Source organism: Giraffa tippelskirchi, chromosome 7 (genome assembly GCF_054371585.1).
Source record: "Giraffa tippelskirchi isolate mGirTip1 chromosome 7, T2T-mGirTip1v1.2.pri, whole genome shotgun sequence".
In the NCBI taxonomy this organism is placed as follows: Eukaryota; Metazoa; Chordata; class Mammalia; order Artiodactyla; family Giraffidae; genus Giraffa; species Giraffa tippelskirchi.
In genome coordinates this window covers 120452640-120470308 of record NC_137281.1, presented here as the reverse complement: position 1 = coordinate 120470308, position 17669 = coordinate 120452640, and the positions used below count along the sequence as shown (strand labels likewise).

Genomic DNA, 17669 nt, shown 5'->3' with positions numbered 1-17669 from the left:
ATTCAAGTTTCAGTAACTATAAATATAAAGTTTTATTGGAATTCATCCATGCCCACTTGTTTATGTATTGCCTGTGGTTGCTGTCACATGACAACCACAGGACTGAGTAGTCACACCAGAGACCATGTGACCTACAAAGCCTAAGGTATTTCCTATCTTGTTCTTTACAGAAAAGTTTACCAACCTCCTATTTAGCCAGTGGTCCATGGGATTGGAGGGCCCTAGGCATTGTACCTGTGGAGAGCTAAGCTACTAAATCAGGATTGTTTAAGCAGAGTGTTAACCTTGAGGTTTAAGCCCTCCTGCAGGAGACAGAGTCCAGGACAGAACTGCACTGAGAGTGTGGTTTCACTCTAGAGGGAGGCAGTGGGACTGAGCCAGCCCTCAAGCCTTGTTCCTTCTAAGCTGACTTCCCATGTCTGGAGTGGATAATGTTAGAATAGCCATCACTTTAGCTTCATATCTAGGCCTTGTTTCAAACCACATCTGTTCTGTTCAGTTGCAGGGGAGAAACTTATACCCCATTAGGTCCTGTCATATAAACTGGGCCCTGATGAGAGCTCAGAGGCCTGACAGAGCAGAACAAACTAAGACAGGGCGGCCAGAGCAATAACCCACACATGGAGCCTTGTTGTGGTTGGGGGGGGGGGGCAGGTTCTGTGGCCTTTCTCATAGCATCATGTGCTCATGGGCACTTGGGATGTCACATGTAAATTTGCGCGTCAGAAGCCATGTCCAGGTATCAGTTAAGGGTAAGAGAGAACTTGAAGCTACATCTCAGCTAAGACTATGTCTGGTGTTGGTACTATGAACACACCCATAAATTTTGTTCATGTATCAGGTCGTGATGGTATGTGAGGAAGACAGGAGAGGGCTGGCCCCTTAGCTACATCCTTCAGACACTTTCTTTGTTGATACATATTCTGCACACATGCAAATAAAACCTTCAGTGAAGATGTACAGTTGTCATGCTTCTCTAAGGGCTTTTGGAAGAAACAAGTGGGTCAAGACTGAGCATCTGGACCTGTGGGGACAGGGAAGTTGTGTTGGCCACATGAAAGGCATTGAACTGTCTGGACCTACTCTCAGGTCCTGTGGTTATGTGAAAGCTCCTAGTTTCTTTCTAGCCATAGCAGCAGAGATGAGGCAGCAGGAATAAGCCCCATGAGCCCATACGGCCTGAGCAGGACGAACCTCCCAGGGCCTGGTGAACTGTCCACTCCCATCTTTTTCTGCTACTTCCCTGCCTTTCCTTCAACCTTCTGAGCCAAGGATAAATTGAACTCAAGGTCATGTTCCACCCTCTGGAAAAGCACCACTCCTCTCTGAGAAGACGACTGAATCCCTCAGACCTGCCTGTCATTTCACACCACTGCCCACTAGATGACAGGCTGAGAGATCTCTGGGTAGAATGCTCTTTCTGGGTGCATCGCAGAACAACTTCTCAGACCATGAGTCTTCCAATACCGAGATGCTGTTCACCCTCCGCAAAGCCCTTATCTCAGGATCTCTTTGGCTGGTCCAGGCTTGTCTTCACCTGATGCTGCTGCCATTATGTGCCTACCCTTAACTCGGGAGACCTGGAATTCCTTCTTCTTCACGGTCAGGTTCCCAGGCAAATTCTCTCTCCCCAGTGCTTCCCTGAAGTACGTTATGGCAGTAAGTAGTGTGGACCTGGGAATCAGACAGATTCATCCTGGGCCCACAGCTTGGTAGCTGGGTGACTTTGGGCAAGTCTGTTAAGTTCCCCCAGCCTCTGTTTCCTCCTCTGTAAGACTGAGATAATAATACTGAATATGCACCTCATAGGGTTGTTTGGAAGTTTAAGGGAGATGATGTAGGTAAAGGACAGTGCCCGGTATAGGCAGACTTCCAGTAACTGTTCACTGTAGCTGTTGCTGAGATTAATCGCTGTGAGTTATCACGTAGCCCTCCTTGCCCCATGCCCTCAGTATCTTGTTTCTGGCTTTACTGTTTATCTTCAGTCTCTTCAGTGCCGAATTGTCTGATCATATGTGCTGTTATCAGCTGCTGCTTTGGGATCCTATTTTGCGTTTTGAAGCCTAGGGTGGCATTGCACCAACCTAAATCATCTCGTCATTGAAAACAAAACAGAATTAGCCTTGATGTGGCTTCTTCAACAGTTCGGGCTTTCCCGGGGCCTCACCCCTGCTTCATGGCCACTGATGACGAGGTTTGACACCCACGAGGAGAGTCATCTTCACCCCCATTCTGAGCTACTGGCCTAGCTCTTGTTCACTCCTGTTGATCTCTGTTGATGGCAGTTCTGAAAAAATGTTCTGGATGCTTTCATTTGGAAGATTGACAAAATGTGAGTGGAAGGTAGAGCAAAAAACTTCTTAGAAAGGGGGACAATTTACTTCTTGGGGTGGGGGCTCTCATGTTCTCCAGGATATGGGTACCTATGGGGGAACCATCGAAATCACCCTAGATCTTGTAAGACATAACTTACCTGGGAAAAAAAGACATTTTTAAAATCTACATTCTTCAAACTCTTCTTCCCTCCCTGCCTCAGAAAAATATCCTTGGCCAAATCTAGTTGACATTCAAGCTTAATTTACATGCATTTTATCTACAGACTAAAGGTCATGTTGTGTAAAACAAGCTGAAGCTTTTAGGTTGTAATTCTGCTACAAAGGGAACATTTTTCAGCCCATCAGTTGCTTTTTTTTTTTTATGTAGCTCTTTGAGTTTTAACAGCTCTATATTTTAAGTAGATATAATTTACTTCTAGTTTAACTGAAGTTCAGACAGAATTTTCTTTACTGAAAGATGAAGTTAAAAGAACAAGGCCAACTAAAGATCACTTAAAATGCAATTTGTGGAATTGTTCAGAATGCTATAAATAGAGCAACCCCATCTTCTGGCCACTCAGAAAGTTTCTTGTGTTCATCAAAGTGCTGGGAATTTTGGAGATGCTGCATAAGCTATATGTAAAAACTGTGAAGGACTTGGAAATGCATTGTGGGTAACTGTACCCAAGCTAAAATGATGAGCTAGCAACTGCAAAATAGTTCCCCAGTTTTTCAGTGACTCAGTGCTTTTGGGGTCTGGAATCTTTTCACTCAAAGGTAGAAAATGCCTTCTTCCTATAGGCAACACTTGAGGTCCTTGGAATCCATCCCTCTGAACAGGCAGGCCTTTAGAGAAAATTCTTTTACAGTGAGCATCAGGGCAGTGACAGAGAAAACCAGTCCTCACTCACATGATGAAGGAAGGTTTCGTGGAGCAGACAGAACTGGAAATGGGTAATGAAGTGTTGATGAGATTTGAGCAGGCACAGAGGGGAAATCAGTGCAAGTACAGTTAATAACTTGAGCCAAGATCTAGGGACAGGAATGAACATGGTACAAGGCTGAGAGAGCAAGAAGCTTTCCTACACTGAGGAGTTTGGGCTGTGGGAGAGGAATTAAGGCGGCCACAGGAGAGAGAGCCTTGAATTTCTACTTTTGAAAAGCTGAGAATGAATTTGATGAGCAATTGGGAGACTTTTCCATGGGGCACTCATGAAGGAAGCGATTTTATAGGACTTATCTGGCTGTACAATACAGGAAAGATTGCACCGGGCAGAGATGAGAGGCAGGAAGAAAGTTAGGAAGTTATTGTCTTAGTCCAGGCAGGAAATGATTCTTCTAGCTAAGGTGATGGTATCAGAAATGGATAAGATCTATATCCTAGAAATACCAAGAAATAAGGATGAATTGAACTTGGGGACTAATTGGATATAAGAAGAGAGAAAGGAGCCACCTGGTCCACATCCATCCAAAGACGGTGGAGTGATCAGAATTGAGGAAACTGAAGTGGGTTAGTTTAGATGTGAGAATGCTGCATTTGTTTTGAGATTGAACATGAGATGAAAATAGAGGAAAGGGGGAAGGAAAACTGAAGAATGAAAGAATATTCAAGGAAAAGAGAATACCCTTCTTCCAAGAACTATGTGTTCTCCATCAGAGAGGTCTTTACAAGTCTAAAAAGTAAAAGTCAGTTCCCAAAGCCTATATAATGACCTCTAGAAAGAATGTTATTTCCCAGATAGTCGTTTTTGTGGGTCATGGGTTCAAACCATACATATATGCTGGGTATTGAATTTAGGGAAGTTAATTACACTAAGCATAATTTGTAAATATTCACGTTCAAGGTAAACTCATGCATTCATTCTTCTGTTGATCAAATCTTTTTGAACCCCACAGAAACAGCATGTTTGTCAAACCAACAGCTTCATCCAGCCAATGTTCCGATGCTAACAGCATCCACAACTGTGTTGTGGATGAGCATCTCAACACAGCTGCTGCTGCTGCTGCTAAGTCGCTTCAGTCATGTCCGACCCTTTGCAACCCCACAGATGGCAGCCCACCAGGCTCCTCTGTCCACAGGATTCTCTAGGCAAGAATACTGGAGTGGGTTGCCATTTCCTTCTCCTCTCAACCCAGGGACCTCCTCTAAATATTTTCTGGACTAACCTCTTATAGCTATTCCTTGTGCAGAGGGAAGAGGAGGCTGAGCAGGGAGTAGCTTGACAAAACATCTTCATAAATGTTTTTGCTATGTACAAAGAATGCCAAAGGGCAGAGTTTGGGATAATGGATTAATTCTTTGTCCATCCCCCCAACACTGGACAAGTTACTTAATACCATTTATGTACACTTTTCTGACTATAAGGTGAAGATAAGCATACTTAGATAAAAATCAAAATTATCTGAAGATGCTTGTTGAAAGGAACAATGGGAGCACAGAATATTATTATTGACAGTTAGTGAAAGATTATTCCAGCAGCACTCCTGCTTCAGAAAAATCCATTAGAGGCCTGGGGGAGACAAGTGATTCTTAGCTCACTTCAGAACACTCATCTCTTCCACCCATAACCTCTTATGCACTTATCATCTGTATCACACAACTAAAACTTTGTTTGTGTACAGTTTTGGTCTCTAATTTGTCATCTCTAGTCACCTTTGTCTCTTTAAATATATCTCACCACTCTGCTACACCATTAGCGAGGTATTTGATGAATATCTCTTCACTGATACATGCATCTACAACTCAGCAAGAGCAAATATAGACTAAGATATCTGCCAGTTTCTGAATCTAGTTTCTTTACACATGAGGAGTTTTGGAGGTGAGTCCTGGAGTATTTTTTAAAGTCTTTTCTAAGAATTCTTGCTATCCACCAAATAGGAGTTTGTATCAGGTATTGGTAAGACTGATTTCGCAGGCCTGCTCTACCTGTTGGAGATTCCTTCGTTCATTTGACCTACTGTATCACAGGTACTACCGTGGGTGCACAAGAGACAGTATAAGCAAACCATGCAAATCCCTGTCCTGTTGGGGTTTACATTCTGGGAGGGTAGCAACAGACAAGAGCCAAGGTAAATAAGTAAATTACCTGCAATATTAGAAAGTGATAAGTGCTATGAAGAACAATAAAGCAGCATGAGGATTAGGGAGCAGAAAGGGGGAGATGCAGTTAGAAGTCTTCTGGGTGGTAAAGGCCTCACTAAGAAGGTGACATTTGAACAAAAAACTTGAAAGAGGTGAGGGAGTGAGCCATGTGGACATCTAGGGGAGGGCTGTTCAGGCAGAAGGAAGAGCAAGAGCAAAGGGTCTGAGATGGGGGAGTGTACAGAGAGCATAAGAAACAGTAAGAAGAGGGAGTGGGATGGAGTAGTAGGAAATGAGGGTAGGAAATTATCCTAGGGTTTTTTTTTTTTTGGAGGTTTTTTGGAGGTTGTTCAGTCTCAAGTTGTGCCCAGCTCTTTGTAAACCTATGGACTGCAGCTTGCCAGGCTTCCCTGTCCTTCACTATCTCCCAAAGTTTGCTCAAACTCGTCCATTGAGTGGATGATGCCATCCAACCATCTCATCCTCTGTCACCTCATTCTCCTCCTGCCCTCAATATTTCCCAGCATCAGGGTCTTTTCCAGTGAGTTGGTTCTTGCATCAGGTGGCTAAAGTATTGGAGCTTCAGCATCAGTCCTTCCAGTGAATATTTAGGGTTGATTTCCTTCAGGATTAATTGGTTTGATCTCCCTGCTGTCCAAGGGACTGTCAAGAGTCTTCTCCAACACCACAGTTCAAAAACATCAATTCAATGGAGCCCAGCCTTCTTTATGGTCCAACTCTCACATCCATACATGACTACTGGAAAAGCCATAGCTTTGACTATATGGACCTTTGTTGGCAAAGTGATGTTTTTCCTTTTTAATACACTATCTAGTTTTGTCATAGCTTTTCTTCCAAGGAGCAAGTGTCTTTTAATTTTACACTGCATTTTCATTGATGTTTGAAACCACTTTTCGTTCAGCACCCCAGTCTCTGTCTGGCTGACCCAACCCTAACCAGATGTCTCTACTCAAGAGAGCATGAAAGGTTTGTGTTATTTCCTTCCAAACCAGGGGCACATCAATAGCTCCTGGTTTTTCAGTGATGTTGCTATGGGCAGGAGAGACAGCCATGTCTCAGGGACCCTAATAGGATAATCCTCAAATCTCTGGGCTCCCATTTTCTAGGAATTAGTGGAGTCTTTGCCAAAACAAAGTTATCTTAAGCAAATAGACACAAAGGAAAATAGATACCACATGCTAAACGTTCAGTTCCCATAAACTACTGGTCAAAAAGGAAGAATATCCTTGGCTAAAGAGCACATTCCGCTCCCGGTTGACTGAGTAATCAATAGTAAGGTATTAATACTTATCAAATACCCACTATATGCTCAATGCCATTCTAATGCTGGCAAAGGGACCAGATGAGAGAATGGGGCATACAGGAAGAAGATGAAAGAGTTCTTACCAATAGGTGCCTATTTGGTTGGGGAGCCAGAAAAACATGAAGGAGAGTGGTGATACTGCTGGGCTGTAAAGGGATCAGTCAGTGGGAATGGAGATCTTTGGGGAAGGCTGGGCAGGATTTAGCTGGGCTCTGAAGATACCCATTTGAACCAAGAGCACTCAGCCCCAAGCCATCGGCATGAGGTGACCAACATTTGTTTCCTTGCACTGACAAATGCCTGGACCTATGGCTGATCTTCCTGTGGGACTACAAGAAGGTCATGCCCCAGTATTTCATCCACAGACAAGGCAAAGTCTACTTTCCTGTTGAGGTCTGTAGATTGTTATCAGCACATCTTGGTCCCAGTGTGAATTCCTGCCTTTCAGAGGGATGAGTGAGGGGTAGCTGACCCCAGCTTCAGACTCCATGAGGGATTCCTCCAACACCTATGGTCGAACCCTTCAGCAGCTGGGCCAACGCTTTTCTAGCTTAATCCCAGGCTCATTGTCTGCTCCCAGGGAGCTGTTTCTAAAGGACCATTTGTGTGCCAAGAGGAGCTACCCCATGTCCAAGAAGCAGTGGCTGCGTAGGCGCAGGAGGGCCGAGAGGAGCTACTCCTTGTTCAAGGTCAGGAGGGGCAGCCGTGAGGAGCAACCCCACGTCCAAGGAGCAGCGGCTGCGTAGGCGCAGGAGGGCCAAGAGGAGCTACTCCTCATTCAAGGTCAGAAGGGGCAGCCGTGAGGAGCAACCCCACGTCCAAGGAGCAGTGGCTGCATAGGTGCAGGAGGGCCAAGAGGAGCTACTCCTCGTTCAAGGTCAGGAGGAGCACCGTGAGGAGCTACCCCACGTCCAAGGTAAGAGAAACCCAAGTAAGATGGTAGGTGTTGAGAGAGGGCATCAGAGGGCAGACACACTGAAACCATAATCACAGAAAACTAGCCAATCTGCTCACACGGACCACACTCTTGTCTAACTCAATGAAACTAAGCCATGCCGTGTGGAGCCACCCAAGACACACAGGTCATGGTGGAGAGATCTGACAGAATGTGGTCCACTGGAGAAGGGAATGGCAAACCACTTCAGTATTCTTGCCTTGAGAACCCCATGAACAGTGTGAAAAGGCAAAATGATTGGATACTTAAAGAGGAACTCCCCAGGTCAGTAGGTGCCCGATATGCTACTGGAGATGAGTGGAGAAATAACTCCAGAAAGAATGAAGGGATGGAGCCAAAGCAAAAACAATACCCAGCTGTGGATGTGACTGGTGATAGAAGCAAGGTCCGATGCTGTAAAGAGCAATATTGCATAGGAGCCTGGAATGTTAGGTCCATGATTCAAGGCAAATTGGAAGTGGTCAAACAGGAGATGGCAAGAGTGAACGTCGACATTCTAGGAATCAGCGAACTAAGATGGACTGGAATGGGTGAATTTAACTCAGATGACCATTATATCTACTACTGTGGGCAGGAATCCCCAGAAGAAATGGAGTAGCCATCATGGTCAACAAAAGAGTCCGAAATGCAGTACTTAGATGCAATCTCAAAAACGACAGAAGGATCTCTCTTCGTTTCCAAGGCAAACCGTTCAATATCACGGTAATCCAAGTCTATGCCCCAACCAGTAATGCTGAAAAAGCTGAAGTTGAACAGTTCTTTGAAGACCTACAAGACCTTTTAGAACTAACACCCAAAAAAGATGTCCTTTTCATTATAAGGGACTGGAATGCAAAAGTAGGAAGTTAGGAAACACCTGGCGTAACAGGCAAATTTGGCCTTGGAGTACAGAATGAAGCAGGGCAAAGGCTAATAGAGTTCTGCCAAGAGAATGCACTGGTCACAGCAAACGCCGCTTCCCACAACACAAGAGAAGACTCTACACGTGGACCTCACCAGATGGTCAACACCGAAATCAGATTGATTATATTCTTTGCAGCCAAAGATGGAGAAGTTCTATACAGTTAGCAAAAACAAGACTGAGATCTGACTGTGGCTCAGATCATGAACTGCTTATTGTCAAATTCAGACTTAAATTGAAGAAAATAGGGGAAACCACTAGACCATTCAGGTATGACCTAAATCAAATCCCTTATGATTATACAGTGGAAGTGACAAATAGATTTAAGGGGCTAGATCTGATAGACAGAGTGCCTGGTGAACCATGGACAGAGGTTCATGGTATTGTACAGGAGACAGGGATCAAGACCATTGCCATGGAAAAGAAATGCAAAAAAGCAAAATGGCTGTCTGAGGAGGCCTTACAAATAGCTGGGAAAAGAAGAGAAGTGAAAAGCAAAGGAGAAAAGGAAAGATATTCCCATGTGAATGCAGAGTTCCAAAGAAAAGCAAGGAGAGAGATAAGAAAGCCTTCCTCAGCAATCAATGCAAAGAAATAGAGGAAAACAACAGAATGGGAAAGACTAGAGATCTCTTCAAGAAAATTAGAGATACCAAGGGAACATTTCATGCAAAGATGAGCTTGATAAAGGACAGAAATGGTATGGACCTAACAGAAGCAGAAGATATTAAGAAGAGGTGGCAAGAATACACAGAAGAACTGTACAAAAAAGATCTTCATGACCCGGATAATCACGATGGTGTGATCACTCACTGAGAGCCAGACATCCTGGAATGTGAAGTCAAGTGGGCCTTAGGAAGCATCACTACAAACAAAGCTAGTAGAGGTGATAGAATTCCAGGTGAGCTATTTCAAATCCTGAAAGATGATGCTGTAAAAGTGCTGCACTCAATATGTCAGCAAATTTGGAAAAGTCAGCAGTGGCCATAGGACTAGAAAAGGTCAGTTTTCATTCCAATCCCAAAGAAAGGCAATGCCAAAGAATGCTCAAACTACCGCACAATTGCACTCATCTTACACATTAGTAAAGTAATGCTCAAAATTTTCCAAGCCAGGCTTCAGCAATACGTGAACCGTGAACTTCTAGATGTTCTAGCTGGTTTTAGAAAAGGCAGAGGAACCAGAGATCAAATTGCCAACATCCACTGGATCATCAAAAAAGCAAGAGAGTTCCAGAAAGACATCTATTTCTGCTTTATTGACTATGCCAAAGCCTTTGACTGTGTGGATCACAATAAACTGTGGAAAATTCTGAAAGAGATGGGAATACCAGACCACCTGACCTGCCTCTTGAGCAACCTATATGCAGGTCAGGAAGCAACAGTTAGAACCGGACATGGAACAACAGACTGGTTCCAAATAGGAAAAGGAGTACATCAAGGCTGTATATTGTCACCCTGCTTATTTAACTTATATGCAGAGTACATCATGAGAAATGCTGGGCTGGAAGAAGCACAAGCTGGAATCAAGACTGCTGGGAGAAATATCAATAACCTCAGATATGCAGATGACACCACCCTTAAGGCAGAAAGCGAAGAGGAACTAAAGAGCCTCTAGATGAAAGTGAAAGAGGAGAGTGAAAAAGTTGGCTTAAAGCTCAACGTTCAGAAAACTAAGATCATGGCATCTGGTCCCATCACTTCATGGCAAATAGATGGGGAAACAGTGGAAACAGTGGCTGACTTTATTTTTCTGGGCTCCAAAATCACTGCAGATAGTGATTGCAGCCATGAAATTAAAAGATGCATACTCCTTGGAAGGAAGGTTATGACCTTCCTAGACAGCATGTTAAAAAGCAGAGACATTACTTTGTCAACAAATGTCCGTCTAGTAAAGGCTATGGTTTTTCCAGTAGTCATGTATGAATGTGAGAGTCGGTCTGTGAAGAAAGCTGAGTGCCGAAGAATTAATGCTTTTGAACGTGGTGTTGGAGAAGACTCTTAAGAGTCCCTTGGACTGCAAGGAGATCCAACCAGTCCATCCTAAAGGAGATCAGTCCTGGATGTTCTTTGGAAGGACTGATGCTGAAGGTGAAACTCCAATACTTTGGCCACCTCATGCGAAGAGTTGACTCATTGGAAAAGACCCTGATGCTGGGAAGGATTGGCGGCAGGAAGAGAAGGGGAAGACAGAGGATGAGACGCCTGGATGAGATCACCGACTCAATGCACATGAGTTTGGGTAAACTCTGGGAGTTGGTGATGGACAGGGAGGCCTGGCTTGCTGCGATTCATGGGGTCGCACAGAGTCGGACACGACTGAGCGACTAAACTGACTGACTGACTAATAGCAGCAATTCGTACAATTAAGGAGAGCCATAAAGGGTATTCCATTGTCTAAGAAAAATGGAACTTTAGTTACAAAATAGGTCACATCTGAAAGGCTGCTTGGAATTAAACAGCTTTCTCCACAGCAAACCAGAGCCAGTACTTGGGGAATGGCAGAGAAGAGATGACAGGACATATTATTTCAGCAGCATGCAAACTGGTGGTGATGGGCAGGTTCGCTCTTTTCCTTTTTTTATGATCAGTCCTGAGAGTAAAATGTGAGAGGAAGGGAGTTCAAGAGGGCAGCCAGCCAATCACCTGAGGCTTTGTGTGCAGATGAGCAGTGGCAGGACACAGCATTTCGCTCTATTCATCCTGATGAGAAAGAAACACTTTTGATTAAGCCTTTCATTTTTGAACAGAAGAGACTGCTTGAGGTTGATGCATAATCAACTAGTAAAAATCTAGTGTCTTGTTCACATTCAAAGTAAACTAAAGCAGAGATTTGCATTTCCTGTTGAATTTCACACAATTCCTTTTGCAAAATCTAAATAGTATAAAAATAGTAGTGCATGCTAAGTCACTTCAGTTGTGTCCAACACCGTGCAACCCCATGGACCGCAGCCTACCAGGCTGTCCATGGGATTCTCCAGGCAAGAATACTGGAGTGGGTTGCCAAGAGATCTTCCTGACTCAGGGATCAAACCCTCATCTCTTAGGTTTCCTACATTGACAGGCAGGTTCTTTACCACTAGCGTCAATGTGGTAGAAAATAGGACTTCTGCCCTGGAAGCCAGCTCTGCGAGCCTGGGCCAGCTACTTCACTTGATTTCTTTGGACCTCAGCTTTCTCATCCCTCCTTCCCTTGACTCTAGGTCTCTGGGTGTCTCCCCCTACTTCCTCCCCAATTCCTCCTGGGAGTAGAATTTGAAATCATCTGTCTAGTCCAACTAGCTTATTTTATGGATAAGTCAACACAAAGTAGCTCCATTCTATTTGTTTTCTATTTGGGGATTTGGCAATTTATGTGGGAAAAAGAAAACTCTTATGACTAATGAACAACTTGAAAATCACTACAGCTATTCTAGTTCACTCTAAGTTCACTTGTCTAGAAGAAACAGAGATCTGTCCAAGTTATTCCGAGTGATGGGCGTAATGAGGAATACATGACATTGTGATTCCTAGGGAAAGCTATGTAATTAAAACCATCCTTTGGGCTCATATAATGTTTGCATGCTCTCTTCTCTCACTCTGAATTATTCCTTTGGGCTCATTTAATGTTTGCATGCTCTCTTCTCTCACTCTGAATTATTAAAAACACAGCAAGTAAAAACCACCCATAATCCCAACATATCTTTTCAAATGATATAAACTAAGAAGTGAAAATTACCCTTTTATATCCTAGTCTCAGTCTTCAGGAGGAAACAAGATCTCAATGGTTTGGTTCATGAGCCTTCAAACTTTTCTCTGTGCTTATCCAGACATATCTAAATGTTCTTTTTCAACCAAAAATTTGTACTGTTATGTGGCTTGTGCTGTTTTTATCACTCAGCAGTATGCTTTCAAGATTACTACACATAGATCTACTTCATTCTTTTGCATCTGTTTAATAAGTGCCTTGTTGTGTGTGTGTGTGTGTATGTGTGTGTTAGTCACGCCATCGTGTCCAACCCTTTGTGGCCCCGTGGACTGTAGCCCACTAAGCTCCTCAGTCCATGGAATTCTCCAGGCAAGAATACTGGAGTGGGTTGCCATTCCCTTCTCCAGGAGATCTTTCCGACCCAGGGATTGAACCCAGGTCTCCTGCATTCCAGGCAGATTCTTTACCATCTGAGCCACCAGGGAAGCCCAATAAGTGCCTTACTGATAAACATTTAGATTGTTCGCGTGCTTTTGCCATCACAGTGTAGAGATGAACATTCTCGTCAGATATCCTTGTATAATCTTCTTACAAGTGAGATTCCCAGTTCATAGCATTTTCTTTCTCATAGAGGCTGCCAAATTAGTCCCATCTATTTTTAGTTTGAATTAAAGCCAACTCAAGCCATCTGATGCCAAATTAGCAAGAAGTCCATTATTTTTCTTCAGAGGCTCTTTCCTTGCCCCTGAATTGCCCAAGATTCCATGGGTTCTACTAATCCAGTGAGACCAGTTCTGTATCCAGAGAGAAAACTGGGAGATCTAGTCAGGCCACAAATGGGACCCATTTGGGCTGCCTTTTCTTCCATTGCTGCCATATGTTATAAAAGTTGAAAGCAAGTCCCCACGTATTGTGATATGTCTTCATCTACTGCAGCATGACCTCAAGGTGACCCTGAGATGCCACAGCATTTCTTCTGGGAGGATGGCCCCACCTCCTCAGCAACACTGCTGACCTAAGCTACCCGGGGGTACCATTCTTTATGTTACACCCAGGTTGACAGCTGTTGTCACCTGCTCTCAAGGCAAGCTGTCCTTTGGAGACCATTGACATACTTTCCTACTTGAACTCTATCTCACCAGTGGAAAAGTTCTAGGTCTGGAAACAAGTACTCTTCTGTGCACAGGGATACAGACGAAATAGCAAATTCTCCTGTTTTCAAAATGTCTTCATTCTTTGGAGAACAGGCACAGGTAATAAACAAACGCATACAGAAGCCAAGATAATATTGGATAACGGTGAGTGCTACAAAGGCTGAAAGCCTTGAGGTGATGGGGACTGGCTGCTAGGGTTACTTTCAGGTGGGGAGTCAGGGAAAGCCTTCTTTTTTTTTTTTATTTATTTTAGTTGGGGGCTAATTACTTTACAATATTGTAGTAGTTTTTGCCATACACTGACATGAATCAGCCATGGGTTTACATGTGTTCCCCATCCTGAACCCCCTTCCCACCTCCCTCCCCATCCCATCCCTCTGGGTCATCCCATTGCCCCAGCCCTGAGCATTTGTCTCATGGGAAAGCCTTCTTAACGAGGTGGCATTTGAGCTGAGGCCTCTGTGAAGATGTAAGCACAGTTTATAAGGCTCGGCAAAGACTAGTGGTGATGGTCAGTGTGATTGGAGCCAAACAGTGGTGGAGTGGGGGTAGATGGCCTTGAGAGAGGGCAAGGCCACGTCCTGCATGGGTCCTGCCTGACGCCCCCAGGACTATGACTTCTAAGGCTGTTTTCAGTTCACCATTCTCAAATCCTAAATGAAGATCTAGAACACCTTGTATACCAAATATGACTCCTTAACTTGACAAGCTAGGTTTTATGACTTTCAATTTTGAATTTTCTGATTTTCATCCAAACTCTTAAGCATTATTATCAGAAAAAAAAAAAGTTTCTGGTTTTCATATGGTCATACCTTTTCACACCATGTTTTACTTTGATACAATCTTATATAAACCATGTTTGTTAAAGAATATTCCCAAGTGAAGATTGACACACTTTACTGGTAAATATCTAAATTAACTTTTAGCATACAAATGAAGCCAAAAGATCAGGAAATGAAAACTCCTTCTTTATCACTTTTATAGAAGCTAAACTAACTCCAGACCAGTGATGAACATAAAAGAGAGAAAGGTTAATTTTCCCTATTGATGCTTCTGTTGTTTCCAACTACTTCTCCTGCTGTGATCCCCCAGGCAACAAATGAGGCATTTATGAAGTCTCTAATGGTTCTCTCAATGAACAATTATGCATATTTTAAGATGATAAATTTTGTAGTGCAGCTGATTGCATTAATTTATGAAAATGAGTAAAAGCGGTGAATCGAAATTTCTTCTGGCTACGTTATAATATTCATCTGAGCCACAACAGAAAATACAGTAGACCTGGAGTTGGGAAAACTAGAGTTGAGCCCAGCTTTTCCATAACAGGCTGTGTGACCTTGAGTAAATGACATCACCTTGCTAAGCCTCTCTGTTCTTATCTATACAAAAGGGAGAGTCCCACTGCCCAACATACTTCAGCTCAGAGAGTTTTGGGGGCTAGGAGGGAACAGTTTGTGTTGGGAGGGACACCTGGGATGTCCTAATGCATTGCTTGGCTGGAGGTGGTATATGGATGTTTGTTTTATTATTCATCTTATACTATTGGCACACATTTTATATTTTTGTGGTATGTATGGTATATTTCACAATAAATTTCTAAAGTAGTCAGTAAGCACCTGTGACACATTTCAAAAACAGTGAATATAGTACAAGTCTTCCTCTGGGTCCCCTAGCAAACAAAATAAACCTAAGTAGAAGACAAAACAAATTTTCCCTTCAAATCAAAACAAGTTTTCTTTAAAAAGAGTTTGAGAGAGAAATCAGCAAAATTTTTGAATAAAACAAAAGTGCATTTTGTTTTATTAAGTGCAGGCATTAGTATAGCTCCTTCCCACCCTGGCTCCCTACTCCTCTTTCCTTGAGGAGGAGTTTTTAGGTTTTAGTTCTCCTTTTTTAGGGTTCTCTCCAGAAATAGTCTAGAAAGTCATAGACAGAGAATCTGGAAAGTAGCAAGAGAGAAAGTGTATAGAAGCATTTTCATGTGTACTACTTTTTTACTTAAATGAAAGCATGTCATACATGCTGCTCTATATCTTGGTGGTTTTTTTTTTTTCATTTATCTTAGAGATCTTTCAATGTTGTCTTTATGGATTTAAATTTAGTCTTTTCCACAGTATTTCATTGTATGAATATGCTACAACTTCTCTAACCAGACTTCATTGATAAATACTGAGGTTGTTTCTAACTTTTGCTCTTGCCCACATCTCTATAATAACCATCTTTGTACATACATCTTCTCACGCATACATGAGTGTATCTGTAGAATAAATCATAAAATATAATGGGTCAAAAGACAGATCCATTTAAATTTTAGTAGATATTGTCAAAATGCCCTCCAAAGAGGCAGTGTCCCTTTGCATTTCCATCAACACAGTATGAGAGTGCTCCTTTCCTGATACCTTTGTGAGAAGTACTCTGTTATTCTTTTTATTTAAAAACCGAAAAGATAAAAATAGTATTTCATAATTTGATGTGTTTCTTCAACTATAAGTGAAGATAAGACACTCTTATTTTTCTTCTTTGAGCTTTCTGCCTGGATCCATTGCCCATTTTCCTTTGTTTTTTTGTTCCTTTACTTATTGCTTTGTAGCAACTCTTTGTATACAAGCTCTTTGCATAATTATTCTTCTAAGTTTGTGTTTCTCCTTTGTTATTGTTTATAGTATTTTATGTCTTATAGAAATGTTTAAGTATTAGACAGTTGAATTTATCGCATTTTTCCTATATATAGTATGGGGATTGTTTCTTCCTTAGAAAAGTCTTTCCTACGCTAATACCATTATAAATATTTTTCCCAAGGTCCCATTTTCACTAGCTTGTTTTTAATTTTAAAATTTTCAACTAACTGCTCAATTAACTTTTTTAGTGTAAGGAGTGAAATAGGGATCTGTATTTATGTTTTTCCCTAGATGTGTATCCAGCTGTCTCAACTCCATTTCCCAACTGATAAAGTTTCTTCCCACAGTTTTGAAATGCCACCTTACTTGGGTTTAAAAATTTCTGTATGTATGAATTTGAAATTCTTAGATGGTAAGTTGATAAATTAACTAATTATTCCTGGCATATCCAAGAGACCATCAAAACAATAGCATAAATAGAGTTTGCTTATCCCATACCAGGCCCTGTTGTGAGTGTACTGCATGTATTCAATCATGTATCCAATAACCATGCTATAAGTAAGGTAGGTACTGTTAGCTCCTTTATAGACAAGGATGCTGCAGCACAGAGAGGTTAAGTAACTTTCCTGAAGTCATACTATTTGTGAATGACAAAGCCGTGATTTGAATACAAACAATTTGACTTCAGGATTCATGCGTTCATCTGTACTTTCTGCTGCCTTCACAAAATAAAAAACACTTCTGTGTATGCTTCCTACATCCAAGAAGCTGTTCTAAGAACTTCATATATAACTTCAGTTAAGTTTCACAGCAATCCTAAGATGTTAAGTACTACTAATAGCCCCATTTTACAGATAAGCAAACTGAGACAGAATGGAATTTGTTGTTTTAGTCTCTAAGTCGTGTCCGACTCTTTTGCAGCCCCGTGGACTATAGCCCCGACTGTAGCCCACCAGGCTCCTCTGTCCATGGAATTCTCCAGACAAGAATACTGGAGTGGATTGCCATTTCCTTCTCCAGGGGATCTTCCTGACCTAGGGATCAAACCTGCGTCTCCTGCATTGACAGGCAGATTCCTTATCACTAAGCCACCAGGGAAGAGGAACTAGAGAACAGAAAGAGAGAGGGGGATGGTGTGAGATGAGGCCAGATACTGAAGAATTTTGCAATATCTTTAGAGCAGCAAGGCATCACCAAAGTGTTTGAATCAGGGCTGACCCGATTAGATTTGGGTTTTGTGAAGCTCACAAGCAACAGCATGGGAAACAAATGGGGGGAGGAGTGTAAAATGGTGTGTGGGAATCTTGTGTCAGGCTGATAGCACGGTGCAGTGACCATGCACTCCAGATGGCCATCCAATGGCAAGTAAGCAGTGTCCCCATGACATGAGAATCACTGTTCTAAGGGCAGTTTCCACACACCATGCATGGAGCTCCCTAACCCTAAAGGCAGCTATTCATATAATCTACATTTTCAGAGGAAACCAAAATGTCAAGGAGTCAAGTACCTTACCCATACCCACCCACAGAGTTAAGTATGTGCTTCAGACTGCTAAGCTCACCAGTCCTGTTTATTCAGATCCACAGACTGAGCCCTTCAGACACTGGGGAGCCAGCTTGGGTTTAGTTAGATT

The 17669-nt window shown here is 42.6% G+C and overlaps 1 protein-coding gene across 17 annotated transcripts in view; it reads left to right on the top strand.

Moving 5' to 3' along the window:
- The window catches only part of GLDN (gliomedin), a 104616-nt gene that overhangs the window by 52266 nt on the left and 34681 nt on the right, over positions 1-17669 (top strand). The gene's annotated exons all lie outside the window — the stretch shown is intronic.